This window comes from Anser brachyrhynchus (genome assembly GCF_964034855.1).
Source record: "Anser brachyrhynchus genome assembly, contig: SCAFFOLD_198, whole genome shotgun sequence".
Lineage (NCBI taxonomy): Eukaryota > Metazoa > Chordata > Aves > Anseriformes > Anatidae > Anser > Anser brachyrhynchus.
The window spans coordinates 53748-76839 of record NW_027663769.1 but is presented as its reverse complement, the minus strand read 5'-3'; the positions used below and the strand labels follow the sequence as shown (position 1 = coordinate 76839).

The 23092-nt window shown below is 48.5% G+C and overlaps 1 long non-coding RNA gene across 1 annotated transcript; it reads right to left on the bottom strand.

Annotated features, from left to right (window-relative positions):
• Positions 1–4982: 4982 nt before the first annotated feature.
• On the bottom strand, positions 4983–22798 carry LOC308186833. Its single transcript, XR_013944325.1, has 2 exons — positions 22738–22798; positions 4983–5714 (listed from the first exon to the last, which is right to left on the bottom strand). It is a non-coding gene; the product is annotated as an uncharacterized lncRNA (long non-coding RNA).
• Positions 22799–23092: the final 294 nt, after the last annotated feature.

Here is a 23092-nt window from a genome sequence, read left to right as displayed (position 1 = left end):
TGCAGTATCCATCCTAACAATAATCATCCTACTACTCCTAACCATCCTAGAAGTAGCAGTAGCCATAATCCAGGCCTACGTCTTCGTGCTCCTTCTAAGCCTATACTTACAAGAAAACATCTAATGGCACACCAAGCACACTCATACCACATAGTTGACCCAAGCCCTTGACCAATCTTCGGGGCAGCCGCCGCCCTACTCACAACCTCAGGATTAATCATGTGATTCCACTACAACTCATCCATACTACTAACCCTAGGCCTCATCTCAATACTCCTAGTAATACTCCAATGATGACGAGACATTGTACGAGAAAGCACCTTCCAAGGCCATCACACTCCCACAGTCCAAAAAGGCCTACGATACGGCATAATCCTTTTCACCACATCCGAAGCATTCTTCTTCTTAGGGTTCTTCTGAGCGTTCTTCCACTCGAGCCTGGCCCCAACCCCAGAACTAGGAGGCCAATGACCCCCAACAGGAATTAAACCACTCAACCCGATAGAAGTCCCCCTACTAAACACAGCCATCCTACTAGCCTCAGGCGTTACCGTAACGTGAGCCCATCACAGCATCACAGAAGGAAACCGAAAACACGCCATCCACGCCCTAACCCTAACGATCCTCTTGGGATTCTACTTCACAGCCCTACAAGCAATAGAATACCACGAAGCCCCATTCTCAATCGCCGATAGCGTCTACGGATCTACCTTCTTCGTTGCCACTGGATTCCACGGACTCCACGTAATCATCGGATCCTCCTTCCTGACCGTCTGCCTCTTCCGACTGATCAAGTTCCACTTTACATCAGACCACCACTTCGGATTCGAGGCAGCAGCCTGATACTGACACTTCGTAGACGTCATCTGACTATTCCTCTACATAACCATCTACTGATGAGGATCTTGCTCTTCTAGTATATTAATTACAATTGACTTCCAATCTCTAGAATCTGGTATAAACCCAGAGGAGAGCAATGAACGCACTCATGTTCATATTCGCCCTATCATCAATCCTAAGCGCCGCCCTAACGGCATTAAACTTCTGACTCGCCCAAATAAACCCCGACTCAGAGAAACTCTCACCCTCTGCTTTTGGCAGTCAGAGGTGTAGGCCGTATAGTGGGGCTTTTACTATGAATGCTATGAGCAGTGCTAGACCTGATAGTATTCCTGTCCATGAGGTGGATAGGGTTGGGTGGGTTAGTTGTAGGGTTGGCAGGTGCAGGGTGCCAATTTTCACGTATAGGTGTATGATTGTGATTAGCAGGGGTAGAGAGCTTACTGGCGTGTAGAATAGCAGGTAGATGCCAGCGCTTAGGCGTTCTGGTTGGTTCCCCCATCGGGTGATTAAGATTAGGGTGGGAATGAGGGTTGCTTCAAATGAGATGTAAAATAGTGCTAGTTCTGTGGTGGAAAAGGCTAGTAGAATGAATGGCTGGACTGCGACTAAGGTTGAGATAAAGATTCGTTTGCGTTGTAGGGGTTCTTGTTGCAGGTGGTTTTGGCTTGCTATGATTATGAGTGGGAGTAGTCAGCAGGATAGTACTAGGAGGGGGGATGAGATTTGGTCAATTCCTGTTCAGTTGGATAAAAATTTGTAGGGGTAGTAGGTTGGGATTAATCACTGTAGGCTTAGGGCAGCGATTAGGAGGCTGTATAAGGTGGTGTTAGTCCATAGAAATTTTGGTGGAGACAGCAGGGCTGTTGGAAGAAGTATGATTGTGGGTAGGATGATTTTTAGCATTGCAGGAGGTTTAGGTTGTGTAGATGGTCGGAGCCATGTGTGCGGGTGGAGGCTACTAGGATGGCCAGGCCTGTGCCCGCCTCACACGCTGAGAAGGTTAGCATGAGAATTGGTACCATGGTGAATGAGGAGACTTGGTTTTCGATGGATCATATTGATAGGCCTACGAATATCGATAATATTATGCTTTCAAGGCATAGTAGGGCGGATACTAGGTGGGTTCGGTGGAAGGCTAGCCCTAGTCCGCTGAAAATGAAGGCTGAGTAGAAGCTTAAATGTAGGGGCGACATAAGAAAGTTACAGGGTTGGCTGTAATCTGCTGGGTCGAAACCAGCTATCTTTTTGGTTAGACTAACTTTCTGTTATTCTGCTCATTCTAGGCCCCCTTGAATTCACTCGTAGGCCAGTCCGAGTGTTAGGAGAAGGAGGATCACTACAGTTCAGGTGAGGGTCATTAGGGGGGATTGGAGTTGGACGGCTCATGGCAGGGGGAGTAGGAGGGCGATTTCTAGGTCGAATAGGACAAACAGGATGGCTACTGAGGAAGAATCGGACTGAGAATGGTAATCGAGCAGATCCAAGTGGGTCGAATCCACATTCGTACGGTGAGAGTTTCTCTGAGTCGGGGTTTATTTGGGCGAGTCAGAAGTTTAATGCGGTTAGGGCGGCGCTTAGGATTGATGATAGGGCGAATATGAACATGAGTGCGTTCATTGCTCTCCTCTGGGTTTATACCAGATTCTAGAGATTGGAAGTCAATTGTAATTAATATACTAGAAGAGCAAGATCCTCATCAGTAGATGGTTATGTAGAGGAATAGTCAGATGACGTCTACGAAGTGTCAGTATCAGGCTGCTGCCTCGAATCCGAAGTGGTGGTCTGATGTAAAGTGGAACTTGATCAGTCGGAAGAGGCAGACGGTCAGGAAGGAGGATCCGATGATTACGTGGAGTCCGTGGAATCCAGTGGCAACGAAGAAGGTAGATCCGTAGACGCTATCGGCGATTGAGAATGGGGCTTCGTGGTATTCTATTGCTTGTAGGGCTGTGAAGTAGAATCCCAAGAGGATCGTTAGGGTTAGGGCGTGGATGGCGTGTTTTCGGTTTCCTTCTGTGATGCTGTGATGGGCTCACGTTACGGTAACGCCTGAGGCTAGTAGGATGGCTGTGTTTAGTAGGGGGACTTCTATCGGGTTGAGTGGTTTAATTCCTGTTGGGGGTCATTGGCCTCCTAGTTCTGGGGTTGGGGCCAGGCTCGAGTGGAAGAACGCTCAGAAGAACCCTAAGAAGAAGAATGCTTCGGATGTGATGAAAAGGATTATGCCGTATCGTAGGCCTTTTTGGACTGTGGGAGTGTGATGGCCTTGGAAGGTGCTTTCTCGTACAATGTCTCGTCATCATTGGAGTATTACTAGGAGTATTGAGATGAGGCCTAGGGTTAGTAGTATGGATGAGTTGTAGTGGAATCACATGATTAATCCTGAGGTTGTGAGTAGGGCGGCGGCTGCCCCGAAGATTGGTCAAGGGCTTGGGTCAACTATGTGGTATGAGTGTGCTTGGTGTGCCATTAGATGTTTTCTTGTAAGTATAGGCTTAGAAGGAGCACGAAGACGTAGGCCTGGATTATGGCTACTGCTACTTCTAGGATGGTTAGGAGTAGTAGGATGATTATTGTTAGGATGGATACTGCAGGAAGGGTGGGTATTAATGCAATGGAGGCTGTAGAGATGAGTTGGATGAGTAAGTGTCCTGCTGTAAGGTTGGCTGTAAGGCGGACTCCGAGGGCTAGGGGGCGGATTAGTAGGCTGGTTGTTTCGATCAGGATTAGTGCGGGGATTAGGGGTGTAGGGGTACCTTCGGGTAATAGGTGGGCTAAAGAGGCTGATGGTTGGTTTCGTAGGCCTGTTAGTAGTGTGGCGAGCCATAGTGGGAAGGCTAGGGCTATGTTCATAGATAGTTGGGTGGTTGGGGTGAATGTATATGGAAGGAGGCCTAGAAGGTTGATTGTAAGAAGTATGATTATTAGGGATGTAAATATTATGGCTCATTTGTGGCCATTTTTGTTGAGTGGGACTATTAGTTGTTTTGTGATTAGGTGAAGGAGTCATGTTTGGATAGTAGAAAGGCGGTTGTTGATTCATCGGTTGTTTGGGGACGGGAATAGTAGGGCTGGGAAGAGTAGGGATAGTAGGATTAAGGGGATGCCAAATAGATTGGGGCTGGAAAATTGGTCAAAGAAGCTTAGGTTCATGGTCAGGATCATGGTGTGGGTTTGGTAGTGAGGGAGGTCTTATTTGATGGGGGGTTGGTTGTGGTGAAGGCTAGTAGTTTTGGTTGGATGAGGAGTGCTAGGGTTAATCAGGTTATAATTATGATTGAAAATCATGGTGTGGGGTTAAGCTGTGGCATATCATTAAGGAGGGGGAAGTCCCTCTTTGGCTAGCTTAAAAGGCTAGTGCTGTTGCATAGCTTCTTAATGATTAGGATGATGATAGAAGGGACGATCAGGCCTCGAAATGTGGGAGTGGGGTTGATTCTACTACAATGGGTATGTAGCTGTGATTAGCCCCGCAAATTTCTGAGCATTGTCCGTAAAAAGTCCCAGGCCGGGTGGTAATGAATGAAGTTTGGTTTAGTCGGCCTGGGATTGCGTCTGTTTTAACTCCGAGCGTTGGGACTGCTCAGGAGTGGAGTACGTCTCCTGCAGTAATGATCACGCGGATGGGGGATTCTATTGGGATAACTACGCGGTGGTCAACTTCTAGCAGTCGGAAGTGGCCGTTGGGTAAGTCTGGGGTGGGCACTATGTAGGAGTCGAATGATAGGTCTTTGAAGTCTGTGTATTCGTAGCTTCAGTATCATTGGTGGTCGATGGCTTTTAGGGTGAGGTCTGGTTCATCGATTTTGTCCATTATGTAGAGGATTTGTAGGGATGGGAGGGCGAGGAGTACCAGGACGATAGCAGGTAGGATTGTCCAGATCAGCTCTACTTCTTGGGCGTCTACAGCATTGGACGAGAGTTTTTCTGTTAGTATGTGGGCTAAAAGGTAGAGAACTAGGCTGCAGATAGCTAGGGCAACGATTAGGGCGTGGTCGTGGAATTCAACGAGTTCTTCTATGATGGGTGATGAGGCGTCTTGGAATCCTAGTTGGGAGTGGTTGGCCACATGAGATGTACAGGATTTTTACCTGTGATTTAGTCTTGACAAGGCTATGTAATTGGTTTACTAACGTCTCATAAGAAAGAAGCATGAGCGGTGAATGCAGTTGGCTTGAAACCAGCATGTGAGGGTTCGATTCCTTCCTTTCTTGTACTTGGACGAAGGCCGGTTCCTCGAAAGTATGGTATGGGGGAGGGCAGCCGTGGATTCATTCAACGTTTGTGGTAGTTAGTTCTGGTTGTAGGACTTTTCGTTTGGCCGAAAAGGCTTCTCAGATGATGAATATTAGTATGATTACGGCTACTATTGAGATTAGGGAGCCGATGGAGGAAATGGTGTTTCATAGTGTGTAGGCGTCGGGATAGTCCGAGTATCGTCGGGGTATTCCTGCTAGGCCTAGGAAGTGCTGGGGGAAGAACGTTAGGTTTACTCCTGTAAATATTACCCCGAAGTGGGCTTTTGCTCATGTTTGGTGTAGGGTAAACCCAGTGAGTAGTGGGAATCAGTGAGTAAATCCTGCTAGAATGGCAAAGACGGCGCCTATGGATAGGACGTAGTGGAAGTGGGCAACTACGTAGTACGTGTCGTGCAGGGCGATGTCTAGGGAAGAGTTTGCAAGAACGATTCCTGTTAATCCTCCGATGGTAAATAGGAAGATAAATCCTAGAGCTCATAGTATTGGGGGGGTCTCATTTGATTGTTCCTCCGTGCAGGGTGGCTAGTCAGCTAAATACTTTGATTCCGGTAGGGATGGCAATGATTATAGTGGCTGATGTAAAGTAGGCTCGGGTATCAACGTCTATTCCTACTGTAAACATGTGGTGAGCTCAGACGATGAATCCTAGGAAGCCGATGGATAGTATGGCTCAGACTATTCCCATGTAGCCGAAGGGCTCCTTTTTGCCTGAGTAGTACGTGACTACGTGTGAGATGATTCCGAACCCCGGTAGGATCAGAATATAGACTTCTGGGTGTCCGAAGAATCAGAATAGGTGTTGGTACAGGATTGGGTCTCCTCCTCCAGCGGGGTCGAAGAATGTGGTGTTTAGGTTTCGATCAGTTAGTAATATTGTAATACCGGCGGCGAGTACGGGGAGTGATAGAAGGAGTAGGATGGCGGTAATTAGTACGGATCAGACAAATAGTGGGGTTTGGTATTGTGAGAGTGCGGGGGGTTTTATGTTGATGGCTGTGGTGATAAAGTTGATGGCCCCAAGGATGGAGGAGATACCGGCTAAGTGGAGTGAGAAGATAGCCAGGTCTACTGAAGCTCCGGCGTGGGCAAGGTTACCTGCTAGGGGAGGGTAGACAGTTCAGCCTGTGCCGGCGCCAGCTTCTACAGTGGATGAGGCTAGTAGGAGGAGGAACGATGGGGGGAGGAGTCAAAAGCTTATGTTGTTTATTCGCGGGAATGCTATGTCGGGGGCACCGATTATGAGGGGGACTAATCAGTTGCCGAATCCTCCGATCATGATGGGTATGACTATAAAGAAGCTTATTACAAAGGCGTGAGCGGTAACGATTACATTGTAAATTTGGTCGTCGCCTAGGAGAGTTCCTGGTTGTCCTAGTTCTGCGCGGATTAATAGGCTGAGTGCGGTGCCGACTATTCCTGCTCATGCCCCGAAGATGAGGTACAGGGTGCCAATATCCTTATGGTTAGTGGAAAATAGTCATCGGTTGATGAAGGTGACGGGTAAGATGGCTGAGTGTTGAAGCGTTAGGCTGTAGTCCTTTTTACAGAGGTTTAATTCCTCTTCTTATCGGCTCTGTAGTGAAATTCATGTTGAGTTGCAAGCTCATCGATGCGCACTAGGGTGCGTCAGGGTCTTTGTAGGCAGAAGCCAATTGGTTTAGGCATTTAGCTGTTAACTAGAGTTTTGTGGGATCGAAGCCCATCTGTCTAGGGAGGCTTTAGCTTAATTAAAGCGTCTGACTTGCATTCAGAAGATACAGGTTAATATTCTGTAAGTCTTAATGTGCAGAAACTAAGAGGGTTTAACTCTTATTTAAGGCTTTGAAGGCCTTCGGTTTGGGGTGTTATCCTAAGTTTCTAGACAATGGCATGTATTATTGGGGACAGGGGAAGTAAGAGGATTGATAGTGAGGCAAGGACCGCAGTAGGTGTGCTTGGGGCTTTGCTAGTGTATCATTGTTTTATGTGGTTAGAGGAGTTGGGGGGAAGGGTAATTGTTGAGTGGTATGCGAGGCGTAGGTAGAAGAAGAGGCTGAGCAGTGATAGCATGGCAATTGCCATGGCTGCTGGTGTTATTTCCTGTTTAGTTAGTTCTTGGATGATAAGTCACTTTGGTATAAAGCCTGTTAATGGGGGGAGGCCTGCTAGGGATAAAAGTACTAGTATTAGGGTGGCGTTTAGCACTGGGGTTTTTGTTCATGAGGTTGTGATCATGGATAGGTTAAGGGCTTTGATTTTGTTAAGGGCTAGGAATACGGCTGATGTTATGATTGTGTATAGGTAGAAGGTAAGTAAGGCCAATTTGGGGCTGTAAACTAGGATGATGGCGATTCAGCCTAAGTGGGAGATGGACGAGAAGGCTAGGATTTTGCGTGTTTGTGTTTGGTTCAGTCCTATTCAGCCTCCTAGTGCTGTTGAGGCTAGGGCCATGGCGGTGAGTAGAGCTGGGTCGAGGGATTTGGATGTTAGTAGGAGCAGGGTTAGTGGGGGGAATTTTATGAGGGTCGAGAGTAGCAGGGCTGTTATTAGTGGCGATCCTTGTAGTACTTCTGGGAATCAGAAGTGAAATGGCACTAGGCCCAGTTTAATAGCGATTGCTGCTGTCAGTAGTAGACAGGAGGTTGGGTGGTTTATTTGTGTGATGTCTCATTGGCCGGTGACTCAGGCATTGGTTATGCTAGAGAATAGGACCAGGGCGGAAGCAGCTGCTTGGGTTAGGAAGTATTTCGTTGCGGCTTCTACTGCTCGTGGGTGGTGGGATTTGGCAATTAGGGGAATGATGGCTAGTGCGTTGATCTCCAGTCCTGTCCAGGCCAGAACTCAGTGGTTGCTGGAAATTGTGATTGTGGTGCCCAAGATGAGGCTGAAGGTTATGATTGGGGTCGCGTAAGGGTTCATTAGTAGAGGAGGGGGTTAAACCATCATTTTCGGGGTATGGGCCCGATAGCTTGATTAGCTGACTCTACTAGAAAATAATATAAGGGAAGTATGGAGAATTTTGATTTCTCTTGTGTGGGTTCAATTCCTACTTTTCTAAGGTCAACAGGAAATGAGAGGGCTGTTATACCTCTATGTTCACTTTATCATAGTGACCCTTTGTAGTTCAGGCACATTTCCTTATGTAAGGAGGTAGGCCTGCATAGCAGATAGGTATGCTGATGTGTCAGAGGCACAGAGCTAGTGTGAGGGGTAGGAAGTTTTTTCATAGTAGGTGCATTAGTTGGTCATATCGGAATCGTGGGTATGAAGCTCGGACCCATAAGAAACCAGAAGATAGTAGGAGGACTTTTGTGGCTAGGATGACGGGGAATAGTTCTGTGGGTGGCCCTAGGGCGCTTGGGTTTAGGAATATGATGGCTGTAAGTGTATTTATTAGCATAATGTTCGCATATTCAGCTAGGAAGAATAAGGCGAAGGGTCCTGCGGCGTATTCAACGTTAAACCCTGAGACTAGCTCAGATTCACCCTCTGTGAGGTCAAAAGGAGCTCGGTTTGTCTCTGCTAGGGTGGATACGTATCATATTATTGCTAGGGGTCATGAGGAGAAAATGAAGTATAGAGGCTCCTGTGCGACGGCAAAGGAGCTGAGTGTGTAGCTTCCGCTTAGTATGATTATTGATAGCAGGATTATGGCCAGTGTCACTTCGTATGAAATGGTCTGTGCTACTGCCCGTAGGGCTCCGATTAGTGCGTATTTTGAGTTCGAGGCTCAGCCTGATCATAGGACTGAGTAGACGGCTAGGCTTGACATGGCTATTAGGAAGAGAACTCCGAGGTTTAGATCTGCTAGGGGAAATGGGAGTGGTAGTGGTGCTCAAGTGGTGAGGGCTAGGACAAGGGCTAGTATTGGTATCAGAATGAATAGAAGTGGGGAAGAGGTAGAGGGTCGGATGGGCTCTTTGGTAAATAGTTTCAGTCCGTCCGCAAATGGTTGAAGTAGGCCAAAAGGCCCGACAACGTTAGGGCCTTTGCGGGATTGTATGTAGCTTAGGATTTTCCGTTCTACTAGGGTTAGGAAGGCTACGGCAATCAGGATTGGGATGATGTATAGGAGGGATATAACGAGGCAGCTTAGTGTTGTTATTTGAATCATGGGTGAAGCTAGGGAGAGGATTTGAACCTCTGGGGAAAGGGCTTAAGCCTTCTGCACTTGCCGGGCTCTGCCACTCTAGCTGGTCCTTTTCTAGGATTGAAAGTGGTGGGGGAAGGCCCTCTTCACGGTTTAGTTGGTTTCACTGCTTAGAGGGGGGGGGGCGTGCTTGTGGTATTGGCCCCACTTTCCCGGTCCTTTCGTACTGGGGAGAGTGTGTCATAGATAGAAACCGACCTGGATTGCTCCGGTCTGAACTCAGATCACGTAGGACTGTTAATCGTTGAACAAACGAACCCTTAATAGCGGCTGCACCATTAGGATGTCCTGATCCAACATCGAGGTCGTAAACCCCCCTGTCGATATGGGCTCTTGAGGGGGATTGCGCTGTTATCCCTGGGGTAGCTTGGTCCATTAATCAATTATATTGGGTCTGGTCACTGTTAGCACTTTGAGGGGTAGCTCTAGGTAAAGAGGTATGGTCTTGTTTTTGGAGGATTTGTTCTCCTCCAAGGTCGCCCCAACCGAAAAATATCGACCAGGCTCTGCGATGGTAGTGGCCCCAGTGGGGTTGATTGAGGATTCGCGGTGGTCGTTGATTTTTAAGTTCCACAGGGTCTTCTCGTCTTATGTTCACATCCCCGCTTTTGCACGGGGAGATCAATTTCACTGATTATCTGTGAGAGACAGTTAAGACCTCGTTTAGCCATTCATACAAGTCTCGATTTATGGGACAATTGATTGCGCTACCTTTGCACGGTTAGGATACCGCGGCCGTTAAACCTAAGTCACCGGGCAGGCATCACCTTCAATACTTGTTTAATTTGCTGAAGGCTATGTTTTTGGTAAACAGTCGGGCCTTATTAATTTGCCGAGTTCTTTTCACAGATTTTAATCGCTCTTATAGGCGCTCCTGAGTCGGGTTAACAGGGTTAGTTAATACGTGGTCTTGTAGGGGTTTTTGTATCTGTCTAGGTCTGTTAATAATGTTTCTATGTAAGCTTGCGCTGTTAGAGGGGTGTGGCCCTGTACATGAGGGGCCTAGGATGATTCCTAGGATTGTTATGAGGATGGCAGCGGTTTTGGTGATAAGGGGTATGGTTATTGGGGGGGTTTTGGTTGGTGTGATGAAAGAGGTAATGATTATTCCTGCTGTAATGCTGCCTAGGGCGAGTCGGGTTAGGGGGGCGGTGATTAGTGGGTTGTTTTCGTTTATTGATACTATTGGGGGGATTCGGGTTTGTCCAGCTTGGACTAGGATGGTTATGCGGATGCTGTAGGTTGCGGTGAATGCTGTGGCTATAAGGGTTAGGAGTAGGGCTCAAGTATTTAGGTATGATGTGTTTAAGCTTTCGATGATGAGGTCTTTTGAGTAGAATCCGGCTAGGAATGGGGTTCCTATCAGCGCCAGGTTTCCGATGGTTAGGCAGGAAGTAGTGACTGGGAGTATTTTCTGTAGGCCTCCTATCTTTCGGATATCTTGTTCTCCGTTTAGGTTGTGGATGATAGACCCTGAGCATAGGAATAGTATGGCTTTAAAGAAGGCATGGGTTGAGATGTGTAGGAAGGCTAGTTGTGGGAGGTTTAGTCCGATAGTGACTATTATTAGTCCTAGTTGGCTGGATGTTGAGAAAGCAATGATTTTTTTGATGTCATTTTGGGTTAGGGCGCATGTGGCAGCGAATAGGGTTGATAGAGCACCTAGGCATAGGCAGGCAGTTAGGGCTGTCTGGTTGGTGGCTAGCAGGGGGTGCATGCGGATGAGCAGGAAGATTCCGGCTACTACTATGGTACTGGAGTGCAGTAGGGCTGATACTGGGGTGGGGCCTTCTATTGCTGCGGGCAGTCATGGGTGGAGTCCAAATTGGGCGGATTTTCCTGCGGCTGCGAGGATTAATCCTATGAGGGGGAGGATTGGGGTTTGGTGGGGGTGTACGGCTTGTTGGATCTCTCAGGTGTTGAATGTTGAAGCTAGTCATGCTATGCTCAGGATCAGTCCGATGTCTCCGATTCGGTTGTAGATTACGGCTCGTAGGGCGGCGGTGTTGGCATCTGCTCGGCCTTGTCATCAGCCGATGAGAAGGAAGGACATGATTCGTACTCCTTCCCAGCCTACGAATAGGAGGAATATGTTGTTTGCGGTTGTTAGGAGGAGTATGGCGACTAGGAATGTCAGTAGGTAGGTGAAAAATTTTGTTACGTATGGCTCTGAGGCCATGTATCATATGGCGAATTGTAGGATTGATCATGTTACAAATAGGGCGATTGGAAGAAATGTTATTGAGTATTGGTCTATTTTTAGGCTCAGGGGGATTTTAAAGTTTATAATGAATTTTCACTCCCAGTGGCAGGTGACAGATTCTACTCCCGAGTAGATGAATGCGGTTGTAGGGGCTAGGCTAATTAGGAATGCGGTTTTAACAGCGCGGGTGGTGGCTTGTGGGGTGTTTTTAAAGTTTTTAAATAGAAATGGCAGGATGATTGGGGTTAGGAGGATTGTCAGCGTGAGTAGTGTGAGGGAGTTGATTAGTAGTGTGGGGTTCACTACTTTTACTTGGATTTGCACCAAGATGGGTGGTTCCTAAGACCAGTGGATTGCTGTTATCCTTTAAAAGTAAGGGGGCTGAGGTTTTAGGCTCAGATGTAAGAGTTAGCAGCTCTTGTTGGTTAAACCCTCCCCTCGGCAGGTAAGAAGGTTTGAACTTCTATTCTTAGAATCACAGTCTAATGTTTGGTTTAAACTATACTTGCATGAGGGGATTCCGGAGATCAGTTCGGGTTTGAGGATTAGGAGGAATATTGGGATAATGTGGAGTGTTATGAGCGGGTGTTCTCGCGTGGTTGAGTTTTGCATAGATGTGATGTGGGAGGGGATTGAGCCTCGTTGGGTCATTAGTAGTATGAATAAGGTGTAGGAGGCGGTTAGTAGGGTTGCGATTCCTGTTAGGATGATCGTGAAGGCAGATCAGTTGAATAAGGTGATTATAATGGTTAGCTCTGCTATGAGGTTTGTTGTTGGGGGTAAGGCTATGTTTGTTAGATTGGCCAGCAATCATCAGGTAGCTATGAGTGGTAGGAGAGGTTGTAGGCCTCGTGTGAGTAGTAGAATTCGGCTGTGCGTACGTTCATAGTTTGTGTTGGCTAGGCAGAATAGTATGGAGGAAGTTAGTCCATGGGAAATTATTAGGATCATTGCCCCTGAGAATGATCAGTGGGTTTGGATTATTCCTGCGGCGATAACTAGGCCTATGTGGCTAACGGATGAATAAGCGATTAGTGATTTTAGGTCTGTCTGTCGTAGGCAGATTGAGCTAGTCATTAGGGCGCCTCATAGGGCCAGGGTTAGGAAGGGGTAGTGCAAGAGGTTGGACAGTGGGCCCATAAATAGAGTGACTCGTATAATTCCATATCCTCCTAGCTTTAGTAGTAGGGCGGCGAGGAGTATTGAGCCTGCGATGGGTGCTTCTACGTGGGCTTTTAGCAGTCAGAGGTGTAGGCCGTATAGTGGGGCTTTTACTATGAATGCTATGAGCAGTGCTAGACCTGATAGTATTCCTGTCCATGAGGTGGATAGGGTTGGGTGGGTTAGTTGTAGGGTTGGCAGGTGCAGGGTGCCAATTTTCACGTATAGGTGTATGATTGTGATTAGCAGGGGTAGAGAGCTTACTGGCGTGTAGAATAGCAGGTAGATGCCAGCGCTTAGGCGTTCTGGTTGGTTCCCCCATCGGGTGATTAAGATTAGGGTGGGAATGAGGGTTGCTTCAAATGAGATGTAAAATAGTGCTAGTTCTGTGGTGGAAAAGGCTAGTAGGATGAATGGCTGGACTGCGACTAAGGTTGAGATAAAGATTCGTTTGCGTTGTAGGGGTTCTTGTTGCAGGTGGTTTTGGCTTGCTATGATTATGAGTGGGAGTAGTCAGCAGGATAGTACTAGGAGGGGGGATGAGATTTGGTCAATTCCTGTTCAGTTGGATAAAAATTTGTAGGGGTAGTAGGTTGGGATTAATCACTGTAGGCTTAGGGCAGCGATTAGGAGGCTGTATAAGGTGGTGTTAGTCCATAGAAATTTTGGTGGAGACAGCAGGGCTGTTGGAAGAAGTATGATTGTGGGTAGGATGATTTTTAGCATTGCAGGAGGTTTAGGTTGTGTAGATGGTCGGAGCCATGTGTGCGGGTGGAGGCTACTAGGATGGCCAGGCCTGTGCCCGCCTCACACGCTGAGAAGGTTAGCATGAGAATTGGTACCATGGTGAATGAGGAGACTTGGTTTTCGATGGATCATATTGATAGGCCTACGAATATCGATAATATTATGCTTTCAAGGCATAGTAGGGCGGATACTAGGTGGGTTCGGTGGAAGGCTAGCCCTAGTCCGCTGAAAATGAAGGCTGAGTAGAAGCTTAAATGTAGGGGCGACATAAGAAAGTTACAGGGTTGGCTGTAATCTGCTGGGTCGAAACCAGCTATCTTTTTGGTTAGACTAACTTTCTGTTATTCTGCTCATTCTAGGCCCCCTTGAATTCACTCGTAGGCCAGTCCGAGTGTTAGGAGAAGGAGGATCACTACAGTTCAGGTGAGGGTCATTAGGGGGGATTGGAGTTGGACGGCTCATGGCAGGGGGAGTAGGAGGGCGATTTCTAGGTCGAATAGGACGAACAGGATGGCTACTGAGGAAGAATCGGACTGAGAATGGTAATCGAGCAGATCCAAGTGGGTCGAATCCACATTCGTACGGTGAGAGTTTCTCTGAGTCGGGGTTTATTTGGGCGAGTCAGAAGTTTAATGCGGTTAGGGCGGCGCTTAGGATTGATGATAGGGCGAATATGAACATGAGTGCGTTCATTGCTCTCCTCTGGGTTTATACCAGATTCTAGAGATTGGAAGTCAATTGTAATTAATATACTAGAAGAGCAAGATCCTCATCAGTAGATGGTTATGTAGAGGAATAGTCAGATGACGTCTACGAAGTGTCAGTATCAGGCTGCTGCCTCGAATCCGAAGTGGTGGTCTGATGTAAAGTGGAACTTGATCAGTCGGAAGAGGCAGACGGTCAGGAAGGAGGATCCGATGATTACGTGGAGTCCGTGGAATCCAGTGGCAACGAAGAAGGTAGATCCGTAGACGCTATCGGCGATTGAGAATGGGGCTTCGTGGTATTCTATTGCTTGTAGGGCTGTGAAGTAGAATCCCAAGAGGATCGTTAGGGTTAGGGCGTGGATGGCATGTTTTCGGTTTCCTTCTGTGATGCTGTGATGGGCTCACGTTACGGTAACGCCTGAGGCTAGTAGGATGGCTGTGTTTAGTAGGGGGACTTCTATCGGGTTGAGTGGTTTAATTCCTGTTGGGGGTCATTGGCCTCCTAGTTCTGGGGTTGGGGCCAGGCTCGAGTGGAAGAACGCTCAGAAGAACCCTAAGAAGAAGAATGCTTCGGATGTGATGAAAAGGATTATGCCGTATCGTAGGCCTTTTTGGACTGTGGGAGTGTGATGGCCTTGGAAGGTGCTTTCTCGTACAATGTCTCGTCATCATTGGAGTATTACTAGGAGTATTGAGATGAGGCCTAGGGTTAGTAGTATGGATGAGTTGTAGTGGAATCACATGATTAATCCTGAGGTTGTGAGTAGGGCGGCGGCTGCCCCGAAGATTGGTCAAGGGCTTGGGTCAACTATGTGGTATGAGTGTGCTTGGTGTGCCATTAGATGTTTTCTTGTAAGTATAGGCTTAGAAGGAGCACGAAGACGTAGGCCTGGATTATGGCTACTGCTACTTCTAGGATGGTTAGGAGTAGTAGGATGATTATTGTTAGGATGGATACTGCAGGAAGGGTGGGTATTAATGCAATGGAGGCTGTAGAGATGAGTTGGATGAGTAAGTGTCCTGCTGTAAGGTTGGCTGTAAGGCGGACTCCGAGGGCTAGGGGGCGGATTAGTAGGCTGGTTGTTTCGATCAGGATTAGTGCGGGGATTAGGGGTGTAGGGGTACCTTCGGGTAATAGGTGGGCTAAAGAGGCTGATGGTTGGTTTCGTAGGCCTGTTAGTAGTGTGGCGAGCCATAGTGGGAAGGCTAGGGCTATGTTCATAGATAGTTGGGTGGTTGGGGTGAATGTATATGGAAGGAGGCCTAGAAGGTTGATTGTAAGAAGTATGATTATTAGGGATGTAAATATTATGGCTCATTTGTGGCCATTTTTGTTGAGTGGGACTATTAGTTGTTTTGTGATTAGGTGAAGGAGTCATGTTTGGATAGTAGAAAGGCGGTTGTTGATTCATCGGTTGTTTGGGGACGGGAATAGTAGGGCTGGGAAGAGTAGGGATAGTAGGATTAAGGGGATGCCAAATAGATTGGGGCTGGAAAATTGGTCAAAGAAGCTTAGGTTCATGGTCAGGATCATGGTGTGGGTTTGGTAGTGAGGGAGGTCTTATTTGATGGGGGGTTGGTTGTGGTGAAGGCTAGTAGTTTTGGTTGGATGAGGAGTGCTAGGGTTAATCAGGTTATAATTATGATTGAAAATCATGGTGCGGGGTTAAGCTGTGGCATATCATTAAGGAGGGGGAAGTCCCTCTTTGGCTAGCTTAAAAGGCTAGTGCTGTTGCATAGCTTCTTAATGATTAGGATGATGATAGAAGGGACGATCAGGCCTCGAAATGTGGGAGTGGGGTTGATTCTACTACAATGGGTATGTAGCTGTGATTAGCCCCGCAAATTTCTGAGCATTGTCCGTAAAAAATCCCAGGCCGGGTGGTAATGAATGAAGTTTGGTTTAGTCGGCCTGGGATTGCGTCTGTTTTAACTCCGAGCGTTGGGACTGCTCAGGAGTGGAGTACGTCTCCTGCAGTAATGATCACGCGGATGGGGGATTCTATTGGGATAACTACGCGGTGGTCAACTTCTAGCAGTCGGAAGTGGCCGTTGGGTAAGTCTGGGGTGGGCACTATGTAGGAGTCGAATGATAGGTCTTTGAAGTCTGTGTATTCGTAGCTTCAGTATCATTGGTGGTCGATGGCTTTTAGGGTGAGGTCTGGTTCATCGATTTTGTCCATTATGTAGAGGATTTGTAGGGATGGGAGGGCGAGGAGTACCAGGACGATAGCAGGTAGGATTGTCCAGATCAGCTCTACTTCTTGGGCGTCTACAGCATTGGACGAGAGTTTTTCTGTTAGTATGTGGGCTAAAAGGTAGAGAACTAGGCTGCAGATAGCTAGGGCAACGATTAGGGCGTGGTCGTGGAATTCAACGAGTTCTTCTATGATGGGTGATGAGGCGTCTTGGAATCCTAGTTGGGAGTGGTTGGCCACATGAGATGTACAGGATTTTTACCTGTGATTTAGTCTTGACAAGGCTATGTAATTGGTTTACTAACGTCTCATAAGAAAGAAGCATGAGCGGTTAATGCGGTTGGCTTGAAACCCATCCCCAGTGGTGCCAGTGCACTCTCTGCACTCACTGCACTGCATCCCCAGTGGTGCCAGTGCACTCTCTGGACTCACTGTAGTGCATCCCCAGTGGTGCCAGTGCTCTCTCTGGACTCACTGTACTGCATCCACAGTGGTGCCAGTGCACACGCTGGACTCACTGCAGTGCATCCCCAGTGGTGCCAGTGCACTCTCTGGACTCACTGCACTGCATCCCCAGTGGTGCCAGTGCACTCTCTGGACTCACTGCAGGGCATCCCCAGTGGTGCCAGTGCACTCTCTGGACTCACTGCACTGCATCCCCAGTGGTGCCAGTGCACTCTCTGGACTCACTGAAGTGCATCCCCATTGTTGCCATTGCACTCTCTGCACTCACTGCACTGCATCCCCAGTGGTGCCAGTGCACTCTCTGGACTGACTGCACTGCATCCCCAGTGGTGCCAGTGCGCTCCCCGGAGTCACAGCACTGCATCCCCAGTGGTGCCAGTGCACTCACTGGACACACTGTACTGCAATACAGGTGGTGCCAGTGCACTCTCTGCACTCACTGCACAGCATCCCCAGTGGTGCCAGTGCATTCACTGGACTCACTGGACTGCATCACCAGTGGTGCCAGTGCACTCTCTGGACTCACTGCACTGCATCCCCAGTGGTGCCAGTGCACTCTCTGGACTCACTGCAGTGCATCCCCAGTGGTGCCAGTGCAGTCTCTGGACTCACTGCAGTGCATCCCCAGTGGTGCCAGTGTAGTCTCTGGACTCACTGCACTGCATCCCCAGTGGTGCCAGTGCACTCTCTGGACTCACTGCACTGCATCCCCAGTGGTGCCAGTGCAGTCTCTGGACTCACTGCAGTGCATCGCCAGTGGTGCCAGTGCACTCTCTCGAGTCACTGAAGTGCATCCCCAGTGGTGTCAGTGCACTCACTGGACTGACTGCACTGCATCCCCAGTGGTGCCAGTGCGCTCTCCGGAGTCACAGCACTGCATCCCCAGTGGTGCCAGTGCACTCACTGGACTCACTGTACTGCATCACAGGTGGTGCCAGTGCACTCTCTGGACTCACTACAGTGAATCCCCGGTGGTGCCAGTGCACTCTCTGCACTCACTGCACAGCATCCCCAGTGGTGCCAGTGCACTCACTGGACTCACTGGACTGCATCCCCAGTGGTGCCAGTGCACTCTCTGGACTCACTGAACTGCATCCCCAGTGGTGCCAGTGCACTCTCTGGACTCACTGCACTGCATCCCCAGTGGTGTCAGTGCACTCTCTGGACTCACTGAAGTGCATCCCCAGTGGTGCCAGTGCACTCTCTGGACTCACTGCAGTGCATCCCCAGTGGTGCCAGTGCACTCTCTGGACTCACTGCACTGCATCCCCAGTGGTGATGGTACAATCTCTGGACTCACTGTAGTGCATCCCCAGTGGTGCCAGTGCACTCTCTGGACTCACTGCAGTGCATCCCCGGTGGTGCCAGTGCACTCTCTGGACTCACTGCACTGCATTCCCAGTTGTGCCAGTGAAGTCTCTGGACTCACTGCACTGCATCCCCAGTGGTGCCAGTGCAATCTCTGGACTCACTGCAGTTCATCCCCAGTGGTGCCAGTGCACTCTCTGGACTCACTGCAGTGCATCCCCAGTGGTGCCAGTGCACTCTCTGGACTCACTGCACTGCATCCCCAGTGGTGCCAGTGCACTCTCTGGACTCACTGCAGTGCATCCCCAGTGGTGCCAGTGCACTCTCTGGACTCACTGCACTGCATCCCCAGTGGTGCCAGTGCACTCTCTGCACTCACTGTACTGCATTCCCGGTGGTGCCAGTGAAGTCTCTGGACTCACTGCACTGCATCCCCAGTGGTGCCAGTGCAATCTCTGGACTCACTGCAGTTCATCCCCAGTGGTGCCAGTGCACTCTCTGGAGTCACAGCAGTGCATCCCCAGGGCAAAAGCGGGGATGTGAACATAAGACGAGAAGACCCTGTGGAACTTAAAAATCAACGACCACCGCGAATCCTCAATCAACCCCACTGGGGCCACTACCATCGCAGAGCCTGGTCGATATTTTTCGGTTGGGGCGACCTTGGAGGAGAACAAATCCTCCAAAAACAAGACCATACCTCTTTACCTAGAGCTACCCCTCAAAGTGCTAACAGTGACCAGACCCAATATAATTGATTAATGGACCAAGCTACCCCAGGGATAACAGCGCAATCCCCCTCAAGAGCCCATATCGACAGGGGGGTTTACGACCTCGATGTTGGATCAGGACATCCTAATGGTGCAGCCGCTATTAAGGGTTCGTTTGTTCAACGATTAACAGTCCTACGTGATCTGAGTTCAGACCGGAGCAATCCAGGTCGGTTTCTATCTATGACACACTCTCCCCAGTACGAAAGGACCGGGAAAGTGGGGCCAATACCACAAGCACGCCCCCCCCCTCTAAGCAGTGAAACCAACTAAACCGTGAAGAGGGCCTTCCCCCACCACTTTCAATCCTAGAAAAGGACCAGCTAGAGTGGCAGAGCCCGGCAAGTGCAGAAGGCTTAAGCCCTTTCCCCAGAGGTTCAAATCCTCTCCCTAGCTTCACCCATGATTCAAATAACAACACTAAGCTGCCTCATTATATCCCTCCTATACATCATCCCAATCCTGATTGCCGTAGCCTTCCTAACCCTAGTAGAACGGAAAATCCTAAGCTACATACAATCCCGCAAAGGCCCTAACGTTGTCGGGCCTTTTGGCCTACTTCAACCATTTGCGGACGGACTGAAACTATTTACCAAAGAGCCCATCCAACCCTCTACCTCTTCCCCACTTCTATTCATTCTGATACCAATACTAGCCCTTGTCCTAGCCCTCACCACTTGAGCACCACTACCACTCCCATTTCCCCTAGCAGATCTAAACCTCGGAGTTCTCTTCCTAATAGCCATGTCAAGCCTAGCCGTCTACTCAGTCCTATGATCAGGCTGAGCCTCGAACTCAAAATACGCACTAATCGGAGCCCTACGGGCAGTAGCACAGACCATTTCATACGAAGTGACACTGGCCATAATCCTGCTATCAATAATCATACTAAGCGGAAGCTACACACTCAGCTCCTTTGCCGTCGCACAGGAGCCTCTATACTTCATTTTCTCCTCATGACCCCTAGCAATAATATGATACGTATCCACCCTAGCAGAGACAAACCGAGCTCCTTTTGACCTCACAGAGGGTGAATCTGAGCTAGTCTCAGGGTTTAACGTTGAATACGCCGCAGGACCCTTCGCCTTATTCTTCCTAGCTGAATATGCGAACATTATGCTAATAAATACACTTACAGCCATCATATTCCTAAACCCAAGCGCCCTAGGGCCACCCACAGAACTATTCCCCGTCATCCTAGCCACAAAAGTCCTCCTACTATCTTCTGGTTTCTTATGGGTCCGAGCTTCATACCCACGATTCCGATATGACCAACTAATGCACCTACTATGAAAAAACTTCCTACCCCTCACACTAGCTCTGTGCCTCTGACACATCAGCATACCTATCTGCTATGCAGGCCTACCTCCTTACATAAGGAAATGTGCCTGAACTACAAAGGGTCACTATGATAAAGTGAACATAGAGGTATAACAGCCCTCTCATTTCCTGTTGACCTTAGAAAAGTAGGAATTGAACCCACACAAGAGAAATCAAAATTCTCCATACTTCCCTTATATTATTTTCTAGTAGAGTCAGCTAATCAAGCTATCGGGCCCATACCCCGAAAATGATGGTTTAACCCCCTCCTCTACTAATGAACCCTTACGCGACCCCAATCATAACCTTCAGCCTCATCTTGGGCACCACAATCACAATTTCCAGCAACCACTGAGTTCTGGCCTGGACAGGACTGGAGATCAACGCACTAGCCATCATTCCCCTAATTGCCAAATCCCACCACCCACGAGCAGTAGAAGCCGCAACGAAATACTTCCTAACCCAAGCAGCTGCTTCCGCCCTGGTCCTATTCTCTAGCATAACCAATGCCTGAGTCACCGGCCAATGAGACATCACACAAATAAACCACCCAACCTCCTGTCTACTACTGACAGCAGCAATCGCTATTAAACTGGGCCTAGTGCCATTTCACTTCTGATTCCCAGAAGTACTACAAGGATCGCCACTAATAACAGCCCTGCTACTCTCGACCCTCATAAAATTCCCCCCACTAACCCTGCTCCTACTAACATCCAAATCCCTTGACCCAGCTCTACTCACCGCCATGGCCCTAGCCTCAACAGCACTAGGAGGCTGAATAGGACTGAACCAAACACAAACACGCAAAATCCTAGCCTTCTCGTCCATCTCCCACTTAGGCTGAATCGCCATCATCCTAGTTTACAGCCCCAAATTGGCCTTACTTACCTTCTACCTATACACAATCATAACATCAGCCGTATTCCTAGCCCTTAACAAAATCAAAGCCCTTAACCTATCCATGATCACAACCTCATGAACAAAAACCCCAGTGCTAAACGCCACCCTAATACTAGTACTTTTATCCCTAGCAGGCCTCCCCCCATTAACAGGCTTTATACCAAAGTGACTTATCATCCAAGAACTAACTAAACAGGAAATAACACCAGCAGCCATGGCAATTGCCATGCTATCACTGCTCAGCCTCTTCTTCTACCTACGCCTCGCATACCACTCAACAATTACCCTTCCCCCCAACTCCTCTAACCACATAAAACAATGATACACTAGCAAAGCCCCAAGCACACCTACTGCGGTCCTTGCCTCACTATCAATCCTCTTACTTCCCCTGTCCCCAATAATACATGCCATTGTCTAGAAACTTAGGATAACACCCCAAAACGAAGGCCTTCAAAGCCTTAAATAAGAGTTAAACCCTCTTAGTTTCTGCACATTAAGACTTACAGAATATTAACCTGTATCTTCTGAATGCAAGTCAGACGCTTTAATTAAGCTAAAGCCTCCCTAGACAGATGGGCTTCGATCCCACAAAACTCTAGTTAACAGCTAAATGCCTAAACCAATTGGCTTCTGCCTACAAAGACCCTGACGCACCCTAGTGCGCATCGATGAGCTTGCAACTCAACATGAATTTCACTACAGAGCCGATAAGAAGAGGAATTAAACCTCTGTAAAAAGGACTACAGCCTAACGCTTCAACACTCAGCCATCTCACCCGTCACCTTCATCAACCGATGACTATTTTCCACTAACCATAAGGATATTGGCACCCTGTACCTCATCTTCGGGGCATGAGCAGGAATAGTCGGCACCGCACTCAGCCTATTAATCCGCGCAGAACTAGGACAACCAGGAACTCTCCTAGGCGACGACCAAATTTACAATGTAATCGTTACCGCTCACGCCTTTGTAATAAGCTTCTTTATAGTCATACCCATCATGATCGGAGGATTCGGCAACTGATTAGTCCCCCTCATAATCGGTGCCCCCGACATAGCATTCCCGCGAATAAACAACATAAGCTTTTGACTCCTCCCCCCATCATTCCTCCTCCTACTAGCCTCATCCACTGTAGAAGCTGGCGCCGGCACAGGCTGAACTGTCTACCCTCCCCTAGCAGGTAACCTTGCCCACGCCGGAGCTTCAGTAGACCTGGCTATCTTCTCACTCCACTTAGCCGGTATCTCCTCCATCCTTGGGGCCATCAACTTTATCACCACAGCCATCAACATAAAACCCCCCGCACTCTCACAATACCAAACCCCACTATTTGTCTGATCCGTACTAATTACCGCCATCCTACTCCTTCTATCACTCCCCGTACTCGCCGCCGGTATTACAATATTACTAACTGATTGAAACCTAAACACCACATTCTTCGACCCCGCTGGAGGAGGAGACCCAATCCTGTACCAACACCTATTCTGATTCTTCGGACACCCAGAAGTCTATATTCTGATCCTACCGGGGTTCGGAATCATCTCACACGTAGTCACGTACTACTCAGGCAAAAAGGAGCCCTTCGGCTACATGGGAATAGTCTGAGCCATACTATCCATCGGCTTCCTAGGATTCATCGTCTGAGCTCACCACATGTTTACAGTAGGAATAGACGTTGATACCCAAGCCTACTTTACATCAGCCACTATAATCATTGCCATCCCTACCGGAATCAAAGTATTTAGCTGACTAGCCACCCTGCACGGAGGAACAATCAAATGAGACCCCCCCAATACTATGAGCTCTAGGATTTATCTTCCTATTTACCATCGGAGGATTAACAGGAATCGTTCTTGCAAACTCTTCCCTAGACATCGCCCTGCACGACACGTACTACGTAGTTGCCCACTTCCACTACGTCCTATCCATAGGCGCCGTCTTTGCCATTCTAGCAGGATTTACTCACTGATTCCCACTACTCACTGGGTTTACCCTACACCAAACATGAGCAAAAGCCCACTTCGGGGTAATATTTACAGGAGTAAACCTAACGTTCTTCCCCCAGCACTTCCTAGGCCTAGC